The sequence below is a fragment of the Rhineura floridana genome, chromosome 9, assembly GCF_030035675.1.
Source record: "Rhineura floridana isolate rRhiFlo1 chromosome 9, rRhiFlo1.hap2, whole genome shotgun sequence".
Classification (NCBI taxonomy): Eukaryota; Metazoa; Chordata; class Lepidosauria; order Squamata; family Rhineuridae; genus Rhineura; species Rhineura floridana.
Window position 1 is genome coordinate 104,013,121 of NC_084488.1, and position 25,320 is coordinate 104,038,440.

A 25,320-nucleotide genomic window follows, 5' to 3' on the forward strand; every position below is an offset into this window, starting at 1 on the left:
AGATAGGCGGCCTAAAAATTAAATTATTATTATTATTATTAAGGAAAGGCAGCAAAACGAGGTCATTGTTTCCATAAGCAAAGAAATACCAAAGTTCAAAGCACCTGTTGGATTTCTGGCTCATGTGTCACTATTAACAGCCAAGAAACCTTTCTAGAAAACATTATGGCAATGCTATTTCAGTCTTGCCAGACATACCCTCATTCCATCAAGAAGATATCATTTGATAGGGAATTTGGGTCACAGAATAACCAAGCTGGATGAGCTCCAGTGGAGGGTGGCTGCTTAGTGAAAAAGAAAATTCACAGCTTTAGAACTAGAATATTTGAGCATATTTGGAACTCAAAAGATCTGAATGTATTACTCTGGTCTTACAATGTACTGTGTCCCTATGTGGTTGTAATTTAAAGTACTGGTTTAACCTAAACTGCTTGGAACCAGGTTATCACAGGGACTGTTTCTGCCCATATGAACGTGCCTGTAAATCAAGATTGGAATCTGAGGCTCTGCTGGTGGTCTCGTCTTAACACAAGCCCATGTGGGTGGATGACCCATGACAGAGCCTTTTTCAGTGGTATTGACACCAAAATTCTTGAATTCCCTCCCCATGAGGTTCTGTTGCACCCTACAGTCACTTATCTAAAGCTGTTTTCCTTCATTAAGCTTTTGGCTCGAGTTTTTATCATTTGTTGTGCCCCAAATTTTTATCTGCTATGTAGAATTTGGTATTATATGTTGTAGTAAAAACAGAAATGTAGATCAAGGTTGTATCCCTGGACAATTTGCAAACGCCTGAGTTAGAAAGCTATACCTGCATATGTAACTATGTCTGCTGATAGTGTACATTCCTGCCTGGCCAAGGTAAGTCTTTTCTCTGTGTAAGCCTTTGTGATCTGCAAAGAAAACCATATAAAAGGGGAAAGCAGAAAGGGGCGCACACGTGACCCATGTTTCACCCTTTGCTGTGAAATGTATGTGTTTTGCCCTATTGCAGTAGCTACTGAATAAATGCTTTGAACTTGTTGCTACTTGGTGGCCTTTTTTCTCTACCCGAGAGAACCGCTATAAGTTTTTACAACATATGTTGATATCTTGAAACTGTTAGTTCTTTTTAAAAAATATTTATGCTTTAATGTTGTCTTATTTTAATTTTGTGAACGTCTTCAGACAGAAAAAAGGGGCAAAAATCATATATCCAATTACATGCAGACTGAATTTCCTTTAGTCAATAACAGCAGCAAACAGGTGCACAAATGTGGGATTTTACTCAGTAACATTTATGACTGTTGTTTCTTTGTTTATTAAAGAGGAAGAGACCCAAGCCATTTTGATAAGAGGTGAAGATTTTCCCACCAGCTGAAAAAGAGAAAGTTGTAGCTACCAATGAAATCCCCCACATGTTCCACACATCCATGCGTAGAGCACATGCCACATCGTAGGAAGAAATTCAAAGACCAGGGCAAAAACAAAGTTGGCTAGAATTATTTGCATCACCTGTGCTCTCTCTCATTCTCTCTCTCTCTCTCTCTGGGGGGGTAAGAAACCTAGGACACAGTCCTTATACATTAGCAAGCACAGGGTTGGATCCAGAAAATGGTGAGCAACATTCTACTTACAGAATGAAGCTTCTCCCCCTCCTCCTTACTGCAGACCCCCTGCCCCCCTAAAAAGCTGATCCTGAGAGTTGAGGGTCATTTTGGAATAGTGTGGGATATGACTTGGAAGGCTGCTGATGCAAGGAGTCTGTTTTCGTTTTGGCAAATTCATGAGCAGAGGCTCCTTTTCATTCATGCAAGACACTCCTGGATCTAACCCATATACTTTGAATTGGATGTTCCTATTCTTCTATAAGCACCAACAAAGAAAACAACATGACTGTGGTGGTTCAGAAGACATTGGGAACATTTCAGCAACCTTAAGTATATTATCTTTACATGTTATGTTTCTTTGTTCTCTTTTCCCAGCTCACTCTTCCATAAGAAGAGCTGAAGAATAGCTCTCTTGGATCAGACCAAAAGCCTATCTAGTCCACCATCCTATTCTCACAGTGGCCAACCCCAGATGCCTAATGGAAACCCACAAGCAGCTTAACACCATTCTCCACATTTTCCTGAGCTGGGCAGGTGTTAAGAAATAGGCTTCTCGAAGAAGAAAGTAGAGAACTGGTCAGATGTGTACCAGTCCCTTTTATTCTACAGCCAAGTTTCCTGCAGCACACCCGGAGGGCAATGAATGAGCCTTGCCCTGGAAAAACCATATTCATGATAATGGTACCTCCTGTGCACTCACCTTTTTTGTGGTATGGTGAAAGAGGAATACATATTGATGTATTATAAACCCACATCATTTATGTATACCTGGGTATGTTGCTATTTTCTAGCATCCTGCAGCTATAGTCTTTTCAGGGGAATGAGTGAGTGAGTGAGTGAGTGAGTGATATCCCACCCTTTCTCCCAGTAGGAGCCCAGGGCAGCAAAACCCCCCACTAAAAACACTTTAAAACATCATAAAAACAGACTTCAAAATATATTAAAACACAACCACTAAAAACATATTAAAACAAAACATCTCTAAAAGCATTTTTAAAAAGCTTTAAAAACATTTTAAAAAGAAGGATTAAAATATGTTAAAAAGCAATTCCAACACAGATGCAGACTGGGATACTGTCTCTACTTAAAATGCTTGTTGAAAGAGTAAGGTCCTCAGTAGGCACCGAAAAGATAACACAGATGGTGCCTGTCTACTATTTAAGGGGAGGGAATTCCAAAGGGTAGGCACCACAACACTAAACATCCATTTCCTATGTTGTGCAGAACAGACCTCCTGATAAGATGGTATCTGCAGGAGGCCTTCACCTGCAGAGTGCAGTAATCAACTGGGTATGTAAGGGATAAGACGGTCTCTCAGGTATCCTGGTCCCAAGCTGTATGGGGCTTTATACACCAAAACTGGATCCTTGAACTTAGCCCAGTAGCTAATAGGAAGCCAGTGCAATTCTTTCAGTAGTGGGGTGACATGTTGGCAATAACCTGCACCAGCTGCAGCTTCCAAGGGTAGCCCTACATAGAACACATTACAGTAATCCAATCGGATGTTACCGGTGCATGGGCAACAGTGGTCAGGCTATTGGCTGCAGCTGTCTCACCATCCGAAGCTAGTGAAAGGCACTCCTAGCCACAGAGATCACCTGGGCCTCTAGCGACAGAGATGGATCCAGGAGTACTCCAGACTATGGGCCTGCTCTTTCAGAGGAATTACGACCGCATCCAAAGCAGGCAACTGACCAAGTATCTGAACTCAGGAACCACCAACCCACAGCATTTCCATCTTGCGAGGATTCAGAATCAATTTACTGGCCCTCAACCAGCCCACCACAGAGTCCAGGCACAGTTCCAGATCTTGTATGGCCTCTCCTGATTCAGATGTTACAGACAAATAGAGTTGGGTATCATCAGTGTACTGCTGATACCTTGCCCCAAATCTCCTGATGACTGCTCCCAAGGGCTTTATATAGATGTTAAACAACATGGGGAACAAGATGATACCCTGCGGCACCCCACATCACAACTGCTAGAAGGCCGAAAGACAATCAACCTATGCTATTCTCTGAAAACGACCTTGCAGATAGGATTAGAACCACTGTAAAACAGTGCCTCCAATACCCATCTCACCAAGCCGGCGCAGAAGGATACCATGGTCAGGTCAATGGTATCAAAAGCTGCTGAGAGATCAAGTAAGAGTAACAGGGTTGCACACCCCCTGTCCTTCTCCCAATAAAGGTCCAGCAGGGCGACTAAGGCTGATTCAGTCCCATAACCCAGCCTGAACTCAGACTGGAATGGGTCAGTATAATCTGTTTCATACAGGAGTACAATTGCTGCGCCACAACCCTCTCAATCACCTTCTCTAAAAAGGGGGTATTTGTGACCGGGCGGTAGTTGTCACAAACCAATGGGTCCTGGGCGGGCTTCTTCAGGAGCAGTCTAACCACTGCCTCTTTCAGGGTGGCTGGGACCACTCCCTCCTGTAACGATGCATTGACCACATCCTGGATTCATTCAGTCAAACCCCCTTGGCAAGCTTTAATAAGCCAAGAATGGCAAGGATCAAGAGGACACATTGCAGGCCACATTGTCGCAAGAACCTTGTCCATTTCCTCAGGCCGCATCAACTGAAACCATTCCCAAGAAGTTGCAGCAGATGTTGCACTGGACACCTCACTGGGGAATACAGTAGATGAGGATGAGGCATCAAGATTGGTACAAAGGCGAGCAACTTTATCCTCAAAGTGCCTTGCAAACAAATTCACAGTGGGCCTCCAAAGGGTCTAAAACTCAGTTTCCTGGAGTTTATGTCAACACACCCCTAACAATATGGAAAAGCTCCACTGAATAGGTGCTTGGACTGGTGCGCGCAACCACGTCGGTACTGGACCCTTGCCCCTCCTGGCTAGTAAAAGCTAGCCGGGATGGAACTGCCGGTTGGGCCAAGGAAGTGATCAATGCCTCCTTGAGAGAGGGAGTTGTCCCTCATTGTCTCAAGGAGGCTCTAGTGAGACCTCTCTTGAAGAGGTCTTCCTTGGACCCAGATAACCTGAACAACTATCGACCGGTAGCGAATGTGCCATTTCTGGGCAAGGTCTTGGAACGGGTGGTTACCAGCCAGCTCCAGGTGCTCTTGGATCAAACCGATTATCTAGATCCATTTCAATCCGGTTTTAGGCCCGGTTTTGGCACGGAAACAGCCTTGGTCGCCCTGTATGATGACCTTTGTCGGGAGAGGGACAGGGGGAGTGTAACTCTGTTGATTCTCCTTGACCTCTCAGCGGCGTTTGATACCATCAACCATGGTATCCTTCTGGAGAGACTCGCGGAGTTGGGAGTTGGGGGTACTGCCTGGCAGTGGTTCCGCTCCTACTTGGCGGATCGTCTCCAGAAGGTAGTGCTTGGGGAATATTGCTCGATACCCTGGACTCTCCATTGTGGAGTCCCTCAGGGATCGGTACTGTCCCCCATACTTTTTAACATCTACATGAAGCCTCTGGGTGCGGTCATTGTGGACTATTGTGGAATAGTCTCCCCGAGGAGGTACGCCTGGTGCCTACATTGATATCCTTTCGGCGCCAGGTTAAAACCTTCCTATTCTCCCAGGCATTTTAATGTATTTTAAATACGTTTTAATATTCTGCTCTTTCTACTTTATTTTATTGTTGTTATATATTTGTATTTTATATTTTGTGATTGCTGATTTATTGTATTATTTCATGTTGTACACCGCCCAGGGAGCCTTAGGCTAAGGGCGGTTTATAAATTAAATTAAATAAAAATAAATAAATAAATAAATAGCTACTTGGGGATGTGATGGTGGCAGAGAAGTGGGCCTTCTTCGCCACCCTCACTGCCACACATTTCATTTTCTTTAGCTCATTGGTGTACCAGGGTGCAAAACAGGCTCCACAGTGCCAGAGAGCGTGCTCAGGGGCAACTGTGTGTATACCCTGTGCCAGCTAATGATTTTAAGCAAGCTGTTATAGCCTTAAGTTAATCAATATATATTCAACATGTATTTGTTAGCAAAGTCTGGAGGCTCGTATTCCCCTTTCAGGCCCCAGCATCTTTGGGTATGTCAGATCACCTCATAGCCACCTGCAGTCTAATCTAGGTGTTTTAATGAGATATGATGGCTTGCCCAGTATGATGCTGGGAATGTACCTTGTTAGTTAGAGAAATATCAAATGAGTTTAATTAGGCATATGTTTAAGTATATGTTTATCAGTAGGCAGTTTATAGTTGGCTTGCCTAGTATGGTGTTGGAAAGCACCTTGTTAGACTTCAGAGAGCCCTGATAGGCATAGATTCAATGGATGGGTCGAAGGACGGTCAATGACACGAGTCAAGTAACGGTCAAAGAGAACTTTGCTTGTTAGTAAAGATGAAGATAAAGATGGTAGCCATATAGTTTGCCAAAAGAAGATGTCAAGGTGCTCCAAGAAAGATATTATAGTTTTTTAGCAATTAGTCTGCTTTGAAGGTGTTCTGTGAAAAGGTCAGAACTGCCAATTATATGCAACATATGTTACTTCAAAGTGTATAATCTCATTAATCATGTATGTAACTCCATGTGTATGCCAATGATATGTGCCAAGATTTATACTATATAAGCATGATCTGTGCCCAGTATGGGTGTTCAGTCTCTGACGTCCGCTACTGCAGAGCGGTGGGACTGATCCACTTTTATTGGGAATACTTGGCTGAATGCTGTAAGTTACTCAATAAATTTTAACTCTTTGTAAGCAAACCTCTTGTCTGCATCTCATCTCTGGTAATCCAAAACAACCCTGAAGGTATACACTGTGTCAACAGCCCAACACACTGTTCCACAGCATGACAAGTGCTTCAAAAGGGTCACTTGCTCTATCTACTGGGAACTCTCCCAGGGCATTCAGGAATCCAGTGGATTCCATTAGTCTCCGGGGACAGACCATCTTAATCTGTCCATCACTCCTGCAGGGGAGGTTCAGAGCCATAAGTCTAAACTTCACCAGGAAGTGATCTGACCATGACAATGGGGTGACATCTACCCCCATCTCCAGACCAACCCTTCCTCCATCTGGAGCAAAAACCAAGTTGAGGGTGTGCCCTGGCTTATATCTCAGGCCAGTGACAACTTGAGATAGCCCTATGGTCATCATGGAGGCCATGAAGTCCCAAGCCAGAATACTAGAGGCAGTCTCAGCATGGACATCGAAATCACTGAGCACTATCATTCCGGGCTCATCCAGTACCATAGCCATGACAGCCTTTGCCAGCTCAGTCAGAGAAGTTGCCAGGTAGCAGGGTGGACGATACACCAGCAGCAACCCTAGTTTACGGTCTCCTTGGCTCAACACCAGGTGCAGGCCTTCACAGCCAGCTCCAAGACAGAATGGTTTCCTGGTGACAGAAACAGAAGTTCTGTAGACCACAGCAACTCCTCCTCCCCCCGTCCCTGCAGCTTGTGTGGGTGTTGCACCGAGTATCCAGGTGGCAAAGCTCAGTCAGATCAACTCCTCCCAGATCTCCCACCCAAGTCTCAGTAATGCACACCAAATCGGCACCTATCCATGATCAAATCATGGATGAGTGTGGTCTTATCGTGTACCAATCTGGTGTTAAACAACACCATGCACAGGCCAGTGGGCACAGCAGTGGACACGTCCATTAGAGGAGTGGGAGCAAGGAACAAGACGTAGATAGCCTTGCCCTCGTCTTCTATGGTAGTTCACCACCTCCCCATGGCTATACATCCCTCTTTCCATGATCACTGAAATTGGGGTGGTATCGCCCATGTTCTTCCTTACAAAGACTCCTCCTAAATACCTGATATGAACCCAATAAGAGCCCACCAACACAACCTACTTGAACCAATTATCCCAGTAGGCTCTGAGAAAATTGGGAAAAGTCAGACCCACTCAATATTTTTCACACAGGGCACACTATTTTAATAGTGTGTATACATAATCTACTGAAAATACCATATCATATAGGTGTTTTTTTTTCTTCCTTGCTAGCATTTAAGACATATTTACATGAATCGGAGGTCTCAGAAGCATTGCTTCCATGTCATCCTCGATTTTTCACCCTATTAGTGCAACTAATTTTATCTACTGTTTGGGGTTTTATTATTATTATTCATTTTCCATTTACACTTGTCATAAAGAAACACTATCATTTGAAGCAATGCACTTTTGAAAGGACTGTGGCTGGTATCAGAAATAATTATTGGAAACACAAACTGAAATGTAATCATATTTGGTTTAAATTAGAAAGGCTAATTTAATAGCAGATAATGTGCAAATCGTTTTCTTACAAGAACATAGAGTAGTTTGTCACAAAACGGCAGCACAATTTGCATTATAATGGGCTTCCTTATCATCCCAGAGTATAATTGTTTAAAACATTTTGATACAGCCACTAGCAAAAAAACATTCCGAAGTTCCATCTGAACAGCTGCCAAAATTTATATTGGCCCACAAAGGCTTCTAACACTGTATGTACTCACACATTAACAATGGATCATATACAGTATCTATGACTACAGACAAGATCAAGCTTATTATTATTTGCTCTTCCTTATATATTTGACAAATTCGATTTGAGTACTCTTGCCACAGACCAGAAATACTGCATTTTGCAGGGCTTCTTTTCCTATCGCTTTGATCTGGGATGGCTGAAACATAACATGTGAATTAAATCTGACCCTCAAGGAAATTCAAAGTAGCCCCTGACAGCATTAGCCAATCTCAAGAAAGGAATACTAAAGGATTTTTGTACAACAGGGGTAGGGAACCTTTTTCAGCCCAATGGCCACATTCCCTTGTCGGAAACCTTTGGGGGACTGCATACCAGTGGCATGTGTGGCAAAAATAGGTGTGTCCTGATGCATATGACTCTTTGTTATCCATCCGGGCACAGAAGATGTATTATCACAGTTCAAGGGCACATGCAAGCCAGGTAAAACCAGTAGAGGAGGATGCAGAGTGGGTCCTGTGAGGACAGACTCCTAAGGGTCAGACAGAGAGCTAGAGGGTTGCACTCGGGCCTGAGGTTCCCCACCCCTCATGTATTAATCCATTTGTCAGGCATACAGAAATATTGACAGGGCATGCAGAAGTATGCTCTACAAAAGGTGAGAAGTAAACATCACTGTTGCTAATAGTCATCACAATTTGTACAATAAATAAATAGATGTAATATTATTACATTTATATCCTACCTCCAAAGAGCTCAAGTTGGCATGCTTATTACTGTGTATGTGCTGGAGCAGAGTATCTCCAATTTATGTCTTCAAAAGTGTCATTGTTAGCAGTGCAACAAACAAATACTGCCAGTGTTGTTTATGCCACCACCAATGGCATAGAGCTGTGTGCATAGAGCACCCCCAAACACACATGAAATATGCCTAGCTGTTTTGATGTAATTTGGTGCAGTAATTAGGACATACCATATACATCCCAGGGTGCTGAAATTTTAATCTCAATAAAGAACCAGATTAGTATGCAAGAAGAACCTAGGAAGATTAAAAGAAATATGAGTAATGATATCTGGAAGAAAAAGGTAATGGGCTCCTTATTGTCAATGGGCCTTTACTTTATATGTTTAATACAGAACCACCACTGTCGTGTGTGGTTTTTTCTCTAGTATAAAAATATGCTTTATGTATTTTTAAAGATAGAACCACCACATCTTTTCTTTCTCTAGCATAAAAATAATACTGCTGTTCACAGCAAAAGAACAAAAATTATCTTCTCAGAAGAGAGAATCCAAGGATATAAATGATTCATGGGTAGATAGTTGTTGTAGCTATCTCTGTCCTGCTCTGGAGAGATAAGGGAGCTGGTAGTCATCTAGCTGTATCACTGCTAACTTGTTTTTGTGGTGTTCAGAGTTGGCTGAAGTAATGGGATCAACACTTGGGTGTATCGTTGTTTCCAGGCAGGTTATCTTTTTTCAGATTTGAAATAAGGTGTGTGTGTGTGGGGGGGGTGAGGAATCTTGTCTTTTAGATGTGCTAGAGAAAAGTACTTTCACTAGGCAATCTGCCAGAAATGGAGCAGGAATTGGGGAATGGGGGTGGAAAAGAGTAGAGAAAAGCTCTCATATTGTGAAAATAAAGAAAGTTGAATTCTGTATCCTCAGTTCTCATTCATTGTTTGGTAACTGGAATTGATGCACAGAGAATTAATGAATGATACTAGAAAGCAGACACTGCTAATGAGTGTAATTAGAAACCAGATCTTCTGCTAGTAATAAATAAGGGCTGCTTTATTGACCAGTAAGTTTATCTACATATAACAGGAACTTGTTCAAGCATGGTTTTAAAGCAATACAAAAGTAAACTTATATAGCCACTAGGTACTCATTCCCACCTACTTCCATTTTAACCTCACAACAACCTTGTGAAATAGGTTAGGGTGAGAGTTAGTGAGTGGCCCATTGTGCTGCATGGTAGAGCAGGGGTTTTTCACCTCGATCTCTCTATAATACTATGCTAACACATTTACCCCTACATCACACTTGTACTCCACAAGATCCTGAGATTTCCTAAACCTCTGACACTACCATATGTCCTGTTCCTTTTTGTTCCACCCTTGCCTGAAGTGTTCTTCCCCAATATATTAAAAGTAGTGTTTATTTTATATGCTACTATTTTATCTGCAGAAGAGAAAGAAAGATACTTGGGGGGAACTTTGCTTCCAACCTTTCCCTCTTTACTGTTATGAAAATATGCAGAGATATTCAGTGTCTGAGCTCCGTGTGTGTCAGTGTGTATATTTACCTAAGCAGCAGGCTTTTACCCTGCATTTAGATAACTGAGACTTAAGATTCAGTAAAATAAGAAAAAGCTACTTCATTGTCAGCTCTACACTGCATCAGCAGTGTCAGGGGGGGCTGGGAATTCCTTGGTCTTTGGCAGGGAAGGAAAGTCCTTAGCCAGCAGTCGGGTTGTAAATCTGCCAGGCCTATCCGAAGCGTACTTGCCGAGTCAGAAGTCCAGAAGCGAGGTCAGTGGAGGTCCGGGATCAATTGCCAAGGAGGTCAGTCAAAAAGATGCTGCAGGGAAACTAGGTCTACACAAAGCCACGCCTGACGTTGCAGTCAGCAACAAGCTGCAGCCAAGGTGTGCCTTATAAAGAGCAGGATAGACAGCAGGTGTGAGCCCTCAGCGTTTGGGCCTTAAGGAGACAGGCCTGCCTCTCTTCTGCCTGACCTTCTGCTGTCTACGTTCTGCAGGTGAGGGGGGAGTATCCTGTTCACTGTCTGTGTCTGGCTGCAGGGCCTCTGCTGTCCCTGGGGTGCTCTGCAGCTGAGGGGCAGAAGGAGCTGGATTCTCAGGAGGCTCCTCCGTGTCTCCTGCTGCTCCTGGGTCTGCTGCTGTTACTCCCGAGTCGTCCTCATCTGAGGAGTCCTCTGACGGGGCCATGACACTATCACCCGCCCCACGACCAACCCTCCGCCTCCCGCCGGGGCCCGGCTTATCCGGGTAGCGCTGGTGGAAGCGCCGGACCAGACGAGGGGCATGCACCTGCGCCGCATCTTCCCATGAGCGTTCCTCAGGGCCGTACCCCTGCCAGTCTATGAGATACTGGAGGCGGCCCCGATGCCTCCGGGAGTCCAGGATCTGCGCCACTTCGAATTCCTCTTCCCCGTTGACTTGTATCGGTGGTGGGGGCCGCGGTTGACTACCCAAGGGGTGAGGCGGGAGAGCAGGAGTCAGCAGTGATCTATGGAAGACAGGGTGAATGCAGAAGGAGGCAGGGAGTTGGAGCCGGAACGCCACCGGGTTAATTTGCTGGGTGATCCGGAAGGGACCTGCATTCCGAGCCTCCAGCTTGTGAGACGGCCGTTGCGAACGCAGCAATTTGGTTGAGAGCCATACCCGGTCATCTACCTTCAGCGGCAGGCCTGGCAGGCGGTGGCGGTCAGCAAAGCGCTTAAACGCGTCCTTGGCCTGCTCCAGCTGCTCCTTCAGGACTGCCTGCAGGGCTTGCAACTCCTGCAGCATGACATCCGCAGCGGGGACCGGCGACGGGGGTCGCACTGAGGGGAAGAATCGGGGGTGGTAGCCGTAAGAGGCAAAGAACGGGGTCTGGCGCGTGGAGGCATGCACGGAGTTATTATACGCGAACTCTGCCAGCGGTAACAGATCCACCCAATTGTCCTGTTGGACGCAGGTGTAACACCGCAGGTATTGTTCGACGGTGGCGTTGGTACGTTCTGTTTGTCCATCTGATTGAGGGTGGTGGGCGGAAGACAAGTGGATCTGGACGTTCAGGGCCCGAAACAGGGCCTGCCAGAACCGGGCGGTGAACTGGGCTCCTCGGTCAGAGATCAGGTGGTCGGGGAGGCCGTGTAACTGGAAAACCTGGTTCAAGAACAGTTGCGCAGTTTCTGGGGCAGAGGGTAGGCCGGCACAGGGGAGGAAATGGGCCATCGTGGTGAACAGGTCTACGACTACGAGGACGATGGTCATTCCCCGGGAGGCTGGTAAGTCCGTGATAAAATCCAGGGAGACCGAGCGCCAGGGCCCGGGGGGGTAGGCAGTGGGAGCAGGAGCTCCGGGGGCTTGCCGGGGTGGCTCTTGGCTCACTGGCAGGTATCACAGGCCGCTACATAGTCCTTGACGTCCGCTTGGACCCGGGGCCACCAGAAATCCCGTAGGACCAGGTGGAGGGTTTTATACGTTCCAAAATGCCCTGCCGGCTGGCTGTCATGGCAGAGGTGGAGCACCTCTCCCCGCAGAGCTCCCGGGGGAACGTACAACCGGTTCTGGTGATACAAGAGGCCCTGCTGCAAGGAAAAGGGGCTGTCCCGGGCGGGCATCCCTGACTGGAGCTCTCGCTGCTGGGCCAGGGCGTAGGGGTCCTTTTGCTGCTGTTCCTGCACCCGGTCCAGGAGGGATTGTGGCTGGTGGGTAGCGGCGAAGTTCTCTGGGTGAAGAATTGGGCGAAGGGGGCGATCGACCTGCTCGGCTCGGTATTCTGGCTTGCGAGAGAGCGCGTCTGCTAGGGTGTTTTGGCGGCCAGGGAGGTAGGTGACCGTGAACTGGAACCGGGAGAAAAACAGGGACCACCGGATCTGGCATTGGTTCAGCCGTCGGGCGCTTTGCAGGTGCTCCAGGTTTCGGTGGTCTGTTCGTACCTGGACCGGATGGCGTGCCCCTTCCAGGAGATGACGCCAGGTCTCGAAGGCTACTTTGATGGCCAGTAACTCCTCCCAAATGGTGTAGTTCTGTTCCGAAGCGTTGAGTTTCCAGGAGTGGAACGCACAGGGGAGCAGGGACTGCTTGCTCCCCACCGGCTGAAGTAGGACCGCTGCCACTGCCTTATCCGATGCATCGGCCTCCACTATGTAAGGTCGGATAGGGTCGGGTTGCTGGAGGATGGGTTCAGATGTAAAGGCGTGTTGGAGGCGCCGGAAGGCCTGTTGAGCGGCCTCCGTCCAAACAAACTTCTCTTTGCCTCGAAGCAGATCTGATATGGGCATGGTGAGTTCGGAGAAGTGGGAGATGAACCGGCGGTAATAGTTGGCGAAGCCCAAGAAGCGCTGCACATCTTTGGGGCTTCGCGGAGCTGCCCAGTGGAGGATGGTCTCAATTTTGGCGGGGTCCATCTGGATACCCGAGGGCGAGATCCGATGGCCTAGGAAATCCACGGTCGTGAGGTCAAAGGCACATTTTTCAAGCTTGGCGAAGAGGCGGTGCTCCCACAGACGCTGCAGCACCGCTCGAACGTGCTCCTTATGTTCCGAGGGGTTCTGCGAGTAGATCAGGATGTCATCCAAGTAGATCACCAGGAAGCGGTCTAGGAGGTCCCGGAGATGTCGTTCATGAAGTGCTGGAAGACGGCACTGTCTCCTGTACTACAGGGCCCGAGGCAAGAAGCCGGCCATCAATAGTCTCCACCAGGAGGGGGCGGTGAATGGGTTGACTAGGAACCCGGTGGAGCTTGGCAAAGGACACATCCATAAAATTGCTGGTGGATCCTGAGTCCAGCATGGCGGGTACTTGCAGGGTCCCCCTTCCGGGGACTGTCAGTGCGATCAACACGGTCAGATGCTTGGGCGGTGAGGAACTGAGGTGGCAGGCCCCTTGAACCATGAGGGTGCCCCGGCTCAGGGGCCTGTGAAGGCCGGGGCATGGGCGTTTCCCGAGGCAGGGGCTGTGGGTCGTTTCGCGGAACACTGGGCTCCAAAATGTCCCGGGGCCCCGCAATACAGGCAGAGGCCCTGTTGCCGGCGTCGCAGCTTTTTGGCCGCAGAGAGACGTGGCCGAGCCCCTCCCAGCTGCATCGGTTCTGCCGGGGGTGTAGGGTCCTTGCCGACAGGCTCCAAGGGCCCAGCCACTGGGGCTGATGCTCTGTAGACTGGCCAGGGTCGGTTGGCAGCACGCCTGCTTTCCAGCCTCCCGTCAATCTGGAGACACAGGCATATGAGGGCTTGCAGGGTTCCAGGGCGCTCCACCCTAGCTAGCTCATCCAGGAGCTCATCCGACAGCCCCTCCTGAAACTGGTCCATGAGAGCGGCTTCGTTCCAGCCCAGGGTTTGTTGCAATAGACGAAAGTCTGTTACATATTCCCCCAAAGGGCGTCAGCCTTGCCGCAGCCTGCGTATCCGGCGGTTGGCTGTGGCAGATTGGACTGGGTCCTCGAACATAGCCTTCAGTTCTCTGGTGAAGGCGGCTAGGTCGTTGAGCACGGGGCTCCGCTCGAGGAGCAGGGGCGTGGCCCATCTAGCTGCCGCCCCGGTGCAGAGGTTAATCAAGAATCCCACCCGGGTCTTATCATCTGGGAAGGCCTCTGGGCGTAACTCCATGAAGAGCTGGGCCTGGGCCAAGAAGGCTGAGAGCTGGTCGGAAGCCCCAGTAAATTTCTCTGGGAGAGTCACAGGGCACTTGGCTCTCCCTGTAGGGAGAGGGGGTGGGGCTGCTGCTAGCTGGGTTTGCAAGCCTAGGACAGCCAACAGCAGCTGGTCTACTTGTGAGCGCAGGAGCAAGTTTTCCTGCTGGAGTTGCTCCATGGTCAGCACTTCCCCCACTCCTTTGTTGCCTGCTTTGTTTGGGCTGACTGCAAACTGTCAGCTCTACACTGCATCAGCAGTGTCGGGGGGGCTGGGAATTCCTTGGTCTTTGGCAGGGAAGGAAAGTCCTTAGCCAGCAGTCGGGTTGTAAATCTGCCAGGCCTATCCGAAGCGTACTTGCCGAGTCAGAAGTCCAGAAGCGAGGTCAGTGGAGGTCCGGGATCAATTGCCAAGGAGGTCAGTCAAAAAGATGCTGCAGGGAAACTAGGTCTACACAAAGCCACGCCTGACGTTGCAGTCAGCAACAAGCTGCAGCCAAGGTGTGCCTTATAAAGAGCAGGATGGACAGCAGGTGTGAGCCCTCAGCGTTTGGGCCTTAAGGAGACAGGCCTGCCTCTCTTCTGCCTGACCTTCTGCTGTCTACGTTCTGCAGGTGAGGGGGGAGTATCCTGTTCACTGTCTGTGTCTGGCTTCAGGGCCTCTGCTGTCCCTGGGGTGCTCTGCAGCTGAGGGGCAGAAGGAGCTGGATTCTCAGGAGGCTCCTCCGTGTCTCCTGCTGCTCCTGGGTCTGCTGCTGTTACTCCCGAGTCGTCCTCATCTGAGGAGTCCTCTGACGGGGCCATGACATTCATTTAGAAAAATGCACAGTAGATAGGAAAGGCATACCTAGTTCTAACTAACTAACTAAGTTGGAAGTGCAATGCCCAGACTTGGAAATTGCCCTCATGGCTCAGGAGAGAGAGTGAAAACAAAGATGTCTCCTATCTCTCGGACAGTCGAAGAAGAAGACAAAGGAAGGAGGGGCAGGTCAGCTTCCCTGAGCATATCAGTTTGCAACGGAAGGAAGTTAGGTAGACAAGAGCACAAGTATAGCCAGCTGGAGGACCCTAACTCTATCTTCCTTCTGGAATACAAACAAAAGAACAGAAGTTGCTCTTGCCCCACTTCCAAGACCCCCTTTCAATGAGTGTTTGGTTCAGCCCACGAGATTCATCTTGTCTCACAGCTTGCAGTATCTGCCCAACACCTTCATCAGAGAGTCTGTGTCATGTTTCTGTTGGACAATACTCCATCTTGAGTAGTCCTCTGAGGAGGGCATCTCTAATGAAATCGTGCTTCATGTCTATGTGCTTGGTTCATGAACTCACCCCTTCTGACTCCATGAGTCTGATGCATCCTTGGTTGTCTTCATGTATCATGACTGGCCCAGGTATAGAGATACCTAAATCTTTGAACAGTTCAGGTAGCCATGTTAATTGTCTGCTAGCTTCATAAGCTAACACATACTCTGCTTCTGTGGAAGAGAGTGCTACAGTCTCTTGTTTCTTGCTTGCCCAGCTGATCAAAGAATCTCCATAGTAGGAGATGTTTCCACTGGTGGACTTTCAATCTGTAGTGTCTTCAGCCCAAGTAGCATCTACATATCCCACTAGTTTCATGGTTACAGGGCCATTCAGATATCTCACCACTCTCTTGATTGCTTCACAGCTTCTTGGTTGGTGATCTGGTTTTTCAGCATAGGTATCCCACTGCAACCACCACATCTGGCCTGATAACAGTGCTGATATACAATAGTTTCCCGACGGCTTGTCTTGTATCTTTCAACGTTTCCTTCAGCATCTGACTTTTTCTTGAATATCCTCTTGAAGCCTACAGCTTTTCCTCCTTGAGGAAGCTTAGTCAGTGTCCAAGTTTTATTCTTGTGTAGAGCTCCCAGCTCTTCCTTGGCTGCCTGCCTCCAACTCTCAACTTCGGCTTTGGATAAGGCTTCAATCTCTTTCCAGGTCTCTGGCTCCGGAAATTAATCTCTCACAAGGTAAGCAAGTCTGTCTGGTGGTACACCTTCGTTGGTGCGTTCAGAGCATCCGGGTGTTGGCACTTCAGCTGCCCCTTCTGGCTCTGATGCCTCTTGTGGCTCAGACTGCTCATCTTCCTCTGCTGGTGTATTACTGTGATCCCTTCTGTTATGGAAGAAAAGCTCAGTTTCTTCTTCCATTTCACTGTCATCTGTTTGGTGCGGCTCCCCTTTTGGTTGGTGTGCACGCTTTCCTTCATCAAAGATAGCTCTGTATATGCCAACTTCACAAGTTTTGGGATCTATGATTCAATATCCCTTCTGCATTGAAGAATATCCAATGAATATTCCTTCCTTGGCAGTGTTGTGAAATTTTGACGTCTTTTGTTTTGGGATGTGCACAAAGGCCTTGCAGCCAAATACATGAAGGTGAAACACACTTGGTGTCCAATCACGCCATAGCTCGAAAGGTGTTTTGTTGGTTGCAGCTGCCGGAAGTTGTTTCTGCAGATAAGTGGCAGTTGCCGCCCTGGGCTCCTGCTGAGAGGAAGGGTGGGATATAAATAAATAAATAAGTAAATAAATAACCGCTGCTGCCTCCCAGTACTTCTGTGGTAACTGTGCATCTTCCGACAAGGAACAAATCATCAGTTCAAGAGTCCAGTTCATGCGTTCCAAATCTCCATTTTGTTCTGGAGTATAAACAACAGTCGCCTAGTGCTCTATGCCTTCCTCACGTAGAAAGTCTTGCATAGCCCTGGACACAACTTATCCTCCATTCTCAGATCTTATAATTTGTGGCTTTCTGCCAAATTTGTTGGACAGAATTCTGATATAGTCCTTCAATTTTTGAAGTACTTGACCTTTCTCTCTCAGTAGGTACATTGTAGTATGCCTTGAGTAATCAGCTATGAAAGTAAGCATGTATAAATTTCCACCCTGTGATGGCATTTTAATAGGTCCACAAAGGTCAGTGTTAATTAATTCTAGAGGTTTTGTAGTTTTCCTTTCATTTTTCTTAGGAAATTTTGGTTTCACACTTTTTGTGTTTATACAACATTCACATTTTTCTGTGGTTTTACTTTGTCTAATGTTAATGCCTCTAGCCAAATTTTCCTTCTCTAGACACTGATTCTGGCTAAGCTGGCCATCCTTTGATGCCAAACACATAAACATCCAGAATTGCAGGTTTCTTTGCCTGTATTTGCATACATAGTTTCAAAATATTCCAAATGCAAAAGTTCATTTTTTCAATTTTGCAGTACAACATACTTCTCCTTCATCTAAAACTTGGCAAATTTTGTCATATAAATGCAGTTCACCTCCAAGCTGCATTATTTTAGTGGCACTTATTAAATTATCTTTAAATGCTGGGACAAATAGGCAATTTTTCAGTTCAAGCTCTCTGGTGCCTTCTGGCATTTTCCAAACTACTTCTACCATGCCTCTTCCTTGAGAACAGAAGGGTCTCCTGATGCTGTAATTGCATTCTGTGCATGGGGGCTAAAGTTCTAAAACAATTTATTATTATTTATTAAATGTGTAGTAGCCTCACTGTCGATTAAAAATCTGGTTTTATAATCATCATTCATTCCATCAGATACATAGCAATTGGAATGTTTCACTTTAGTTTAGCTATGTGATTTTCTTTCAGCTTGCTTCTGTTTAAAAGCAACTTTTTCTCCTGTCTCCCTTCTAGGACAATCTCTTTGATGGTGATTAGAAGATTTCCATTTGAAGCAATTCTTCCTTTGTTTATCTGTGCCCTGCTGTGGCTTCGGGACATGACTCATCTCTCTATCCTGCCTTTGGTTGCTGTTTCTGCCTTGCCCCACCCTGACTCTGTTGCCATCAGGGGAGGCTGTTTCCACCTGCCTTGCCCCACCCTCCAGCCTTCAAACACAGCATCTTTAAGAGGACTTTCTGATCTTTGGGTTGGGCTGTGTGATAGCTTCTACTTTGTTGTTTAGTTTTATTGCTTGTTTTTTGATGTTTATATACTTTTATGTTTGATGTTTATATGCCTTTATTTTGTACGTCGCTCAGAGTGGCTGGGTTTCCAGCCAGATGGGCGACTAATAAATCAAATGAAAAAAAAACAGTAAAATTTGCTTTTTCAGACAGAACTTGTTCCTGGTTCTCTTTATAGTCCTAATCTTTCAGATATGTCACAATCTGATCCAAATTCTGATCTGTCTGTTGAAGTATGCAGGCTGTGATATAATGGTGTTCATTTAGAGAAGCCAGGAGTATTACTTTTTGTAAACCTTCATCTAACAATCTTCCACAGCCTTCTAATTCTCGGAGCAGACTTGTAAATCTCTCCAGATGTTGCTTCAGATCTGTGCTAGACTGTTTCACCATGTATTTATTTATTTATTTATTTATTTTATTTTAAACATTTATAACCTGCTCTATTTTCCCAGAAACTCAGAGCGACAAACAACCTAATAAAATATATAGATAAAAAACACAAATACAACAATAAAAATTACAATCTCCATACTTAAAATTAACAGTTATCACAATCAGATATTAAGGAACTCTATTATTCATTCAAATTAAATGCAACCCGGAATAAAAATGTCTTGACCAGGTGGCGAAATGTCAAAAGCAAAGAGGCAGCCCGTATCCACAGGTAAGGAGTTCCAGAGTCTAGGAGCAACAACGGAAAATGCCCTATCTCTGGTCCCTGATAAATGAACTAGTGAAACTGGAGGAATCGTAAGAAGGAAGTCATTAGAGGATCTCAAGGGACGGGGGGGTTCATAAACAGACAACCGATCGGACATATAGACAGGGCCCAAGCCGTGAAGGGCTTTAAAGGATATCACCAGCACCTTGTACAGCAACTTATAGAGAAATATCACATGATTTATAGATTTTCTCTGAGATACATTTTCAAGCTTTTCCCATATTTCTTTAGCATTCCTACAGCACATGCAAACATTTAGTGCTTCATCTGATAAAGCAGAAATAAGAGGAGACTTCATTTTGGCATGCTTATGCTTCCAGGAGGCAGTGGCTGCTTAATCCACTGCTGAGGGCTCAGGATCCATCAGGATTCCATGCAGATCCTCCCCTTCCAAAATCAGAGATTCCAAATCACATAACTGACCGTCTCCAGCCTTGGGATGCTTGTCTTAAGTGTTGATTCTTCAGCCATCATTTCCTATCTTTTGTTCTGCATTTCTTTCTCTAACCTAGTCTTCTTTTGATCTCTTTTTGTAAATCACACACAGTATTTAGCCTTTTTAGCTTTCAGGCACAACTTGCAATTCAATTTAGCTTAGTGGGCAGCCATAACCCTTTGTTATGGAAATATGAAGACAGCCTCTGAGCTCCGTGTGTGTCAGTGTGTGTATTTACCTAAGCAGCATGTTTTTACCCTGCATTTAGATAACTGAGACTTAAGACTTAGTAAAATAAGAAAAAGCTACTTTATTTTTAAAAATACATAGTAGATAGGAAAGGCATACCTAGTTCTAACTAACTAACTAAGTTGGAGGTGCAATGCCCAGACTTGGGTATTGCCCTCACGGCTCAGGAGAGAGAGCAAAGACAAAGATGTCTCCTCTCTCTCAGACAGTCGAAAAAGAAGACAAAGGAAGGAGGGGCAGGTCAGCTTCTGTGAGCATATCAGTTTACAATGGAAGGAAGTTAGGTAGAGAAGAGCACTGGAAAGATAGGCAAGCCTAGCCAGCTGGAAGACCCTAACTATATCTTCTTTCTGGAATACAAAGAAAATAATCCAAACAGGAGTTGTTCTTGCCCCACTTCCAATATTTACCTATTACACCACTTTTCAATATTGCCCTATAAATCAGGGATGGAGAACTGGGCACCCTCCAGATGTTGTTTGGGCTACAGCCCCCATCATCCCAGACTATTGGTCATGTTGGCTGGGGCTGACAGAATCTGGGTTCCAAAAATATTTGGAGGGCAACAGGGTCCCCACCCCTACTTTAAAGAAAGTTCATTTATTTATAGACATACACCATACAGTAAACAAAGTATTTAGGTGATGAACATTACACATCCATACAACAGAATAAAAAATACTTAAGTCAGCATCTGAACAGTGTTTGGGATGGGGGAGAAGATTGATCCCATCCCTAATGGTAATTCCCAATAATTCAAGGCTGAGCTATATATCAGGAAAAGGCCTATGTAAAGTGAAAGGTTTAAAGCAGGCATCTGGATCAAAGTACCAATGGTGCTTGCTTAAAGACAATATGCAAGGAGTTCCAGCAGCCAGTGCAGATCCTTAAGCAGAGGAGTTCTATGCTGTTGATGGGAAGCCCTCATCAGCAACAAGGGTGATTCATTCTGCACGCGGTATAGCTTCCAGACCAAACACAAACCCCACACAGAGCACAAAACAAGACAGAAAGTAAAACATGTTAAAATGGTGGCAGACACTCATTTTAAATCTATGGCAGTGGCAGATGAAGTCCAAGAATGGGGCAGAGTTTCTCTTATGTTCTTGCGTACCTAGTGTTGCTTTGCACACTAGAAAATTATGTTTGACAACTTGACATTTTAATTCCTTCAATCCCATTAAGCTGTTAGGAGATTCAATTACTGTATAGCATGGGTTGAGAACTCCACTGTCTGTACTGCCCCCCCTTTTATCCCACTTCTATGTTCTATTGCTTTTTATTAACAGAGTTGGAGGAACTCATTAGGAGCCTTGTTATCATTAACATTATTAAACTTTGTCTTCCTCATTATCAGGAACATTTTTATCTCGGCTGTCATTAAGCACCATATCATTTAGTTCAAAATTACTCACAGGCTATGGAAAGGATGGGATGTATTCCATTCTTATGAAAATTAAGAAATATTATGTTGAATTGGAATGACCAGGGATCTTGCTGCAAAGCTTGCTGTTATGCACATCTATAACCCTGACCTGGGCCTCAGAGAAGCATGGTGCAGATCAGGGGAGGGGACTGGGGTTTCCTGTTTTACCGGTTTGAGGCAGATGTTGCTGGCAGATTTCCAAAAGGCGTTGGCTGTTTGTTTGGGGCAAAACTGCAGGAGTTCTGTACTTTTCCACTGATCACGTGCTTTAGCTCCGATGAGGTATAAAAATGCAAGTCTGTCCTGACGTAAGCAGGCAGCACACTCTCAGTGCATACGCGAGTGGGTCGGTGCCTCTGCTTTGCAAAGTATAATAAAGCTTTTGAACTTCTGACCGACTCGCCTCTCGTCTTGTTGGGAGTTGCAAGAGTTTTTGCAACATTCTTACCTAGACTTTTTGTTTTGTTTGTTTTTTAAATAAACAAATGTGTAAAAATTCATCTAGCTGTTTAAAGATTATTTGCAATGCAATCTCCAGTACATGCAAACTGATCAGGACACACACACACATTAATTGTGATTAACAAAACAGAGATTTTTACTGAATTAACAAAACGTTTCAGCTTCCGCCTTCATCAGCTGCTAACATACAAAAGCTGTTACCAAGGTGGCAGTTATAGAGCTTTGAGGATGGAATGCTCAGAGGGGCTACATTTGCAGAAGCTAAGTAGTGGTGGTACTGTCCTCCAGGTTCAGGCCATGTTGTGCCAATGTGTCCAGAGAGTATATCCAAAAGTTCTCCCTTTTAGTCAATGCTGGATCTGTTGGCATCTCTGTCGCTGTTATAGAAAAGTCCAACAGGCTGTGACCCTCGATGTTGAAATGTTTTGCAACTGGTTGCTCCACTTTTTTTGTTAAGATTGCCAATTTGTGGTTTCTGAAGCGTGTGCATAGGTCAGTTGTGTTTTTTCCTACGTATTGGATATGACATCCTGGTCTTTTGCATTTGATGACATAAATTATATTGCAGGACACATAACATAGAATAATTTGATGTATATCCACTCTTTTGCCAAGAAGGCTCAGGTGGATGTGAAATGACTAGCCCGAGGCAACGTAAGACGCACAGCAAACTCATAACTAGCGAACTGGCTCATTTTTGTTGCTTTGTTATGGCCAACAACTGCAAACTAATAATGGACAATTAAGTTAATGATGGTGGGAATTAATTGGGCTGATTTTTTTTTAGTGCTGCTAGCCAGTTAAGTATTTAAGTAGGCAAATAATACCCCTATTATGCTTTCTACCTTTAAATCTATGTTAAAGCAGCTGGAGCAGAAGTTAAGATCTGAATGCTGAAATGACATTTAGCAGGCAGAAGTTATTGCTTTGTTGACAAGACAAAGACAGAAGAAGAGGATCTTATCTCTTTCTCCTGCATCCCACTACTTTCAAGCTTGAATTCTTCATGCCAGTCCCCCAGTAGGTTTAACCATGGTTAAAGGCATGGTTACCACCACAGGTAACCATGGATAATGCCAACCAGGGTCTGAAGCTGGTTACAAAACCTCCAAGAGCTGGCATGGGAAAAGTGAGAAAAAACAGAGAGCACATGATCCTGTGCCCCTTTCCAAACAAACCCTTAATTCTGGTAAAGCACTAGGCCATGATAAGTGTAATGCAGTGGTGAAATGTGTCCTCAAATTTCTCAAAACATTTATTCTTCTGCAAAAAAAGTTTCCATTTTTCTGCCTCATTCCCAGGGCACTTTCAAATTCCTTTGGAGGAGTTTGAGCTTACATTTTTGCTGCGAGGTGGCCACGGGTGGTTTATATGTTTTTTTCCCTTTTCAGTAAACTAGAGCAAGTGAAACTGTGGCCCTCCAGACAGTGGCAAGTGGTGGCTAGATGTCAATGGGGAAGTTGAATCTACTCTGGGTTTTAGTCTGAACTTTCAAGGAGCTGTCCAAAGTGTTGAACCTATTTTGGCGATAGATTTCAGCACCTTGGACAGTGCCTTGAAAGTATGGACTAAAACTTGGAGTGGATTTTGCTGCCCCACTGACATGGAGCCACCAACTTTCAACAAACCTTTTAAGTTGAGACCTATCCCAGTCTGCGTCTGTGTTAGAATTGCTTGTTAATATGCATTTTTTTAATAATATGTTTTTAACACTTTTCTAAAAGATGTTTTTAAAGCTTTTCTTAAAAATGTTTTTAACGTTGTTTTGTTTTAATGTATTTTAAGGGCTGTTTTTATGATGTTTTAGTGTTTTTAGTGTTTCTGTTTGCCGCCCTGAGCTCCTGCTGGGAGGAACGGCGGGATATAAATCAAATAATAAAATAAATAAATAAATAAACTGCAACTGCCTCCAGATGTTATTGGAGTCTGCCTCCCATCAGCTCCTGCCAGAATGTTTAATGGTCAGAGATCTGGAGGGAGGGAGTCCAGCAACATCTGAAGAGCTACTGGTTCCCCACCCCTGCAGTAGACATTTCTCCAGAACTCTGAAACCTCATTGGTTGCCCGTGCTTTCTGACCCAAAAACGTCCTATGAGAGGAGATACCTCATCATGTCTTTTCCTGAGCACGTGCCACCAGGAAGGATGCAGAAAGCAGATCACTACTGAGCAGAGCTTGGAAAAGTTACTTTTTTGAACTACAACTCCCATCAGCCCAATCCAGTGGCCATGCTGGCTGGGGCTGATGGGAGTTGTAGTTTAAAAAAGTAACTTTTCCAAGCTCTGCTACTGAGATGATTTGTAGAATGAAAGAAAGGACACTCACAAACAACCCTCAGCCACCTCAAAATTAAGGTAAATTAGGGATTTACCTTAGGGATGGGCAAATCTGCCAATTTCAGTTTCTCATTTTTTCCAGTCTTAATTTCAGTTCTTCACATTCCCATATCAGTTTGTGAGTGGTTGTTTTTTTTAAAAAAAAGTCCTCCTGAAAAGTCATCAGCATTTTAGTGTAAATTCCCCCTAATATACACATATTTGTTGCATAATACACAATTTTTTTGCAAAGCAATTCCCCCCAATAATTCATTTTTACATGTTAATTTCATGAATATATGCATTTCTATAAGCACTTTACCCTAGTTTATGCATTTCTGAAAAATGGCTCTTTTGGCTCACGTATTGTTTCTGAAAGTGTGAATTTGATCTGCCTTTAAATGTAAATTGACTCAAATTTCTCCCCTATCTGCACTGCACACATGAGAATTTCATCATTTACCCTCTCTTCTGATACAATTCAATGCAATTTCTTTTTTCATTTAAATGATGGAGAATGGTTAAAAAAAGGTGGGAGAATTGTTTGGGGCACAGTACTAGTTATGTTTGAAGTACCAGCCCAGTGAGATACTCACTTCCTTCTGTTAGCATGCTAAAGACAGTGACCTGATTTATTTATTGACTTATATAAAAATATTTCTAGCCTACTTTTAACATCCAGAGAAGCTTACAAATCAAGAGAAAACATTTTTAAAAACAATGTGCAATAAAGGCACCATAACCTTTATAGTGTTGTGACATCTATTCTTTGGAATTCCCTCCCCTTAAATATTAGATAGGCATCATCTCTGTTGTTCTTTTTGATGCCTACTGAAGATCTTCCTCTTTCAACAATCCTTTTGATTAGAAACCTTTATCCCAAGCAGAATTTGTATTGGAATTGTTTTTAAGATGTTTTATTTTTATTTATTGTATTGTTTTGTTTTATCACTGCCGCCCTGGGCTCCTGCTGAGAGGAAGGGCAGGATATAAATAAATAAATAAATAAATAAATAAATATTATTTATCATCATTATCATCATGGTCATCAATCATCAACCACAACCACCAAAAATATAACTGAATCAGCAGAGGGATATATCAAACTCAGTTAGAGCAGATCCACTGAAATGAATGGACCTAAATTAGCCATATCCATTAATTTCAATGGGTCTACTCTCCAGATTAGAATAAAGCAACAGGAAAGCCGTAAGAGAAAAGAGAAAAATACAGCCAACAGAACACTGACCCTCTTCTTCTAGCAAAACAAAAGTATCTTAACATAACAAAAAAGCCAGGAGTGTCAGGTCCAGATGAATCTCCCAAGGAAGGGAGTTCTAATACCTGGAATCACTGACTGAAAACAACCTGTCCCATGTAACCCCCA

The 25,320-nt window shown here is 44.9% G+C and overlaps 1 protein-coding gene across 3 annotated transcripts in view; it reads right to left on the reverse strand.

Moving 5' to 3' along the window:
* The window catches only part of LOC133363717 (serine-rich coiled-coil domain-containing protein 1-like), a 708,122-nt gene that overhangs the window by 241,121 nt on the left and 441,681 nt on the right, over window positions 1-25,320 (reverse strand). The window lies entirely within an intron of this gene.